This window comes from Schistocerca gregaria, chromosome X (assembly GCF_023897955.1).
Source record: "Schistocerca gregaria isolate iqSchGreg1 chromosome X, iqSchGreg1.2, whole genome shotgun sequence".
Taxonomy (NCBI): domain Eukaryota; kingdom Metazoa; phylum Arthropoda; class Insecta; order Orthoptera; family Acrididae; genus Schistocerca; species Schistocerca gregaria.
In genome coordinates this window covers 465,774,529-465,780,306 of record NC_064931.1, presented here as the reverse complement: position 1 = coordinate 465,780,306, position 5,778 = coordinate 465,774,529, and positions in this window count along the sequence as shown.

Genomic DNA, 5,778 nt, shown 5'->3' with positions numbered 1-5,778 from the left:
CACTAATGTATCTGACCTCCAGCAATGGAACGCCACAATCAGAATTTCTTTATGGATGTCCATACCGCACTCTTCTTCATCTCATGCACCCAACACTTAGGTTCTACATTCTACTGAAATGCACTGTGGTCGGGCATCAGTTCTAAGTGTTCTTTCAGAAGTTCAATATGGATCAACATTGGGATTATAATAAGTGTTCTGGGTAATTATTTTTGCACTTACATCTACATCTACGTGATTACTCTGCTATTCACAATAAAGTGCCTGGCAGAGGGTTGAATGAACCACCTCCAAGCTGTCTCTCTACCGTTCCACTCTCGAACGGCGCTCGGGAAAAACGAGCAGTTAATTTTTTCTGTGTGAGCCCTGATTTCTCTTATTTTATCGTGATGATCATTTCTCCCTATATAGAAGGATTCCAACACAATGTTTTCGCAATCGGAGGAGAAAACTGGTGATTGAAATTTCATGAGAAGATCCCGTCTCAAAGAAAAACGCCTTGGTTTTATTGACTGCCACTCCAATTCACGTATGATGTCTGTGGAACTATCTATCATGATAATACAAAACGACCTGCCCTTCTTTGTACTTTATCAATGTCATCTGTCAGTCCCACCTGATGCGGATCCCACACGGCACAGCAATACTGCCAAATAGGGGGGACAAGTGTGGTGTAAGCAGTCTAATAGACCCGTTGCGCCTTCTAAGTGTTCTGCCAATGAATCGCAGTTTTTGGTTCCTCTACCTACAACATTATCTATGTGATCGTTCCAAATTAGGTTATTTGTAATTGTAATCCTTAAGTATTTAGTTGAATTTACAGCCTTCAGATTTGTGTGCGTTATGGCGTAATCGAAATTTAGCGGACTTCTTTTACGACTCATGCGAATAACTTCACACTTTTATTTATTCAGGGTTAATTGCCACTTTTCGCACCATACAGATATCTTATCAAAATCATTTGGCGATTTGGTTTAGTCATCTGATGACTTTAAAGGACTAAATGACAGCATCATCTGCAAATAATCTAAGACGACTAGTCAGATCACCTTCTATGTCGTTAAAATAGTTCAGAAACAATAGAGAGCATATAACAGTTCCTTGAGGAACGCCGGATATTACTTCTACTTTACTTAGTGACTGTCCATCTATTACTACAAACTGTGACCTTTCTGACAGGAAATCACGAATCCAGTCGCACAATTGAAACGATATTCCATAGGCACGCAGTTTGGTTAGAAGACGCTTGTGAGGAACGGTGACGAAAGCCTTCTGGAAATCTAAAAATAATGAATCAATTTGACATCCCTTGTCGATAGCACTGATTACGTCAAGAGTATACAGAGATAGTTGTATTTCACAAGAACGATATATTCTGAATCCGTGCTGAATATGTGTCAATAATTCGTTTTCTTTGAAGTACTTCGTAACGTTCGAACAAAATATATGTTGCAAAACCCTACTGCAAATCGACGTTAGTGATATGGACCTGTAATTCAGCGAATTACTCCTACTTCCCTTTTTGGGTATACAATCTGGACCGGAGGCTTTGCATTTATTGAGTGATTTTAGCTGCTTTGCTACACCGAGGATATCTACTTCTATGTATCTCTTCTTGGCAGTTGTTCTTGATTGGAATTCAGGAATATTTACTTCGTCTTCTTTGGTGGAGGAGTTTCGTAAAATCGTGTTGAATAACTCTGCTTTAGTGGCACTGTCATCAGTGACTTCACCGTTGTTATCGTGAAATGAAGGTACTGATTGTGTTTTGCTACTGGTGTGCTTTATGTAAGACCAGAATCTCTTTGGATTTTTTGCCAGGTTCCGAAACAGAATTTTATTGTGGAAATTACTGAAAGCATCTCGCATTGAAACACGAGCTATATTTCGAACTTCTGCAAAACTTTGCCCATCTTGGGGATTTTGCGTCCTTTTAAATTTGGCGTACTTTTTTCGCTGCTTCTGCAACAACTATCTGACCTGTTTTCTCTACTATGGGGGATTAGTACCATCACTTATTAATTTTTGTGGTATATATCTCTCAATTGCTGTCAATACATCTCTTTGAAATCATTCCACAACTTTTCTACGCTTACGTGATGAGATCGGGAGGAGTGAAGACTGCCTCTTAAAAAGGCGTAATGAGCATTTTTATCACCTTTTTTAAACAGATGTGCTTTGCGTTTATTTTTGACGATGATGGGTGTTACGGTATTCAGCCTAGGAGCAACTACCTGAATGCGTCATGATACACCCTATTTGTCCAGGATTATTTGTTGCTAAGAGGTCAAGTAGGCTTTTGCAGCCATTTACGCTTCGAGTGGGCTCTTGAAGTAATTGTTCAAAATAATTTTCTGAGAAAGCATTCACTACAATTTTGGATGACGTTTTATGCATGCTGCCGGCTTTAAACGAATAATGTTTCCTGCATATCGAGGGTAGATTGAAATCAAACCGACTATAATCGTATGAGTAGGGTACCTATTTGAAATGAGACTCATGGTTTCATTGAAATGTTCGGCAACTATGTCTTCTGAGTCGGGGGGTCGGTAAAACGATCCAGTTAATAGTTTAGTCCGATTGTCAAGTATTACCTGTACACATAATATTTCGTAGGAACTATCTACTTCAGTTTCACTGCAAGACAAACTACTTTTGACAGCAATAAATACTCCACCACCAACTTTATGTAATATACTATTTATGAACACTGTTGGCTCTTTTGAAAAATTTCAGTTGAACTTATTTCCGGCTTTAGCCAGCTTTCTCCACCTATAACTATTTGAGCTTGAGTGCTCTGTATTAGGGCTTGGAGCTCTGGTTTTTCCCAACACAGCAACGACAATTTACAATTACGATAAGGGTCGTTTCTACAAGTACCTTACTGTGTTTTATCTGCCCCTTTTAGACGGATTCCCTTTCTGTGGCTCCTAAGATCCTCCATCCAAAAAAGCCGCCCAGTCCCTTCCACACAGCACCCGCTCCCCGACTAGCAACTTCCTGTATGTAGTGGCCTCCTGACCTATTAAGCGGCCGGCCGCGGTGGTCTCGCGGTTCTAGGCGCGCAGTCCAGAACCGTGCGGCTGCTACGGTCGCAGGTTCGAATCCTGCCTCGGGCATGGATGTGTGTGATGTCCTTAGGTTAGTTAGGTTTAAGTAGTTCTAAGTTCTAGGGGACTGATGACCTAAGCAGTTGAGTCCCATAGTGCTCAGAACCATTTTTGACCGATTAAGCGGAATTCCAAAGCCCACCACTCGATGCCGCAAGTCAAGGAATCTGCAGCCTACACTGTCACAGAACCACCTGAACCTCTGATTCACACCCTCCACTCGGCTCTGCACCAAAGAACCGTAGTCGGTAGTATCGACTATGCAGCAGCTGGTGAGCTCCGAGTTAAACTCGCAAGCAAGTCTCGCAGTTTTTACCATCCGCCCGAAACCAGAGAGAATCTCTTCTGATCATCTGGGCTCCACCGGAAGTATCAGTATCAGTTGTGCTTCTCTCTGCTGGGTGAAGTTGTGGTGAAATTTTTTTTTTCATAGATTCTGCACCTCAAAGCATTTTGCATCACCAGCCATCCTCGCCCTCCCAAGGCCTCGTGCAATCTCTTCCTTGGGATGAGGAGCCCATGGAGATTACTATAGAGCTCCGACTCCGCCGCTGGATCCGGAGCCCCTTCCACAGTGGCTGGGGCCCTTGCATTCATCAGTCTTCGTAGATACAGTGGAGGCTCCATCACTGGTTGCAGGTGCTTCAGCAACAGCCTTGCCATCATGGGGCACAGGAGTACACCATGTGGCCTGTTTTCGTTCGACATTCCCAGTCATTCGCAACGTGCATGCCATGATGCAAATGGATGTCTGCCATCAGCCGCCACCAAATCTCGTCTCTCTTGGGCTATATCTATCTGCATTCAGATCTTCTGCCCCCCCCCCCCCCCCCATCCCAGCATCACACACAATTATGGTGCTGTTTGTGGTGTCGACCACTGTTACGTACACTACACCAGGCAGTCCACATCGATATTCAACAGTTGGCACTAGCAAGTGCCTGTTCAGATCTTCAGAGACTAGCAGTGCAGTGAGCAACAGCTTCCAATGGAAAACCAAGGAGAAGCCGCGCCTCCAGGAAATGCGCCCAGTAGTCCCTGTGCCCACTACTTACACACAGTGCTGAGAGCCTGTTCTCTCTCTCTCGTATTAGCCCTTCAGCCAGCTTAATCAGTTCCACCTGCTAGTCACTGTGTACTACAAGAGAAGAGCTTGCCAGAGTTACAGACTGGACGTGAGTATGGCCCGCGTCATATTACAAAGCTAGTGTAGTACCAATATCTTGTTGCTGTCTTGTATCTGAGTTAAATGATTTCCAGGAATCAAGTATACTGTGCGTTTCCATGGGTGATGTCTTGTCATCTTGACGGTTCTTTCCTACTATTGCCAGATCCTGTGGTACAATAGAGGCATACCTACCAATGTGGATTTGTGGTAGGTCCAGTGTTATGCCCTCAACTGTTTTTTACACTACACTTGTAACCTGCACACTAAGGATATACATCTGCATTCTTCTCCTGAATCAGCATCACTGTGCAGTTCAACACATAATGTGTGAAATATAGAACATATGAAATGAAGCTGTAAGGCTGCAAGATTTTGCTCCCACACATTTAATATTCTGTAAATTCTTTTTCATACTTGTATTAATTAGATCACTGTATATGATCCGCTATCTGGTTATTAATCATTTCATTGGCTGATACTGGCTAACACCATGTACTAACAATTTCTGTATTACGGCATATCTGGGAGTTAATTAGAGTTTAGCACTGACAGATAGGACGACGTGGGCTATGTGTTCCTCCGAAGCTGCTATTGGCTAAAGAGGGGTTGGGAAGAGAGTTGTCATGTTTTACAGCGGCGGATATTTAGTGCCCTGAGAGCGCTGAGTGAGGAGGCGGCTGTTTATAACGCGGGAGGCCGCGGAACTCCTGTAGCGTATACAGTTTCAGCGGAAAGTTACAGACTGGTGGGACGAAAGTAATGATGTCAGAGTATATTACTGGTGGAAGAGTCCTGGGAGCAGAACAGAGCGAAAAGACATCCTTTTAGTGCAAAGTAATGTGAAGGGTCACAAACTGTGGTCACAAGCAGACCGCTGAGGAATCTTCACATAGGAATTGCCAGGACATGCTTTCCATCGAAAAGAAGAGACTAGTATTCGACTGACTTATTGCTAAGGATGTAGGTGGGGAAATGTAAACTTTCCAAAAAACCTTCTGGTGATCGGCTGCCAGATTCATAACCTATGAAGAGCGAGGTCGCCTGAACAAAACGCAGACGCCCGAAGTCCAGGAGTCACCAGGAGTATGTCATGGAGAGACACTTCACTATGGGGATCGATAAAAGACACTTTCCCCCGAGGATTGAGCTAGAGAGTACGCTGGCGATAGGCATAATGGGCAAACTGATGGTCAGATTTCGACTGTGTTGTTTCGACACAAGGAGCACTTCTAGTCATTTCTCTGCGAACAGAGTTGTTATACGGTTTACTCGAGAGATTTTTCCTTGCAGCTGTGTGGATTCTCTCTCTCTCTCTGACACACACAGAAGTGATTCTTTTCCGGAGAATACTAGAGTCGCATTTCTCTTCCGGGCTAGTCAGCAAACAGAAAACTCTCCACTTCTTGTAGAATACACTTATTGGCTTAATCACTGGCTCACAATTGGTAAGTTTTGCTATTAATGTTTCGCATTCTATCCACAAAGCTTTCTATTATTTCG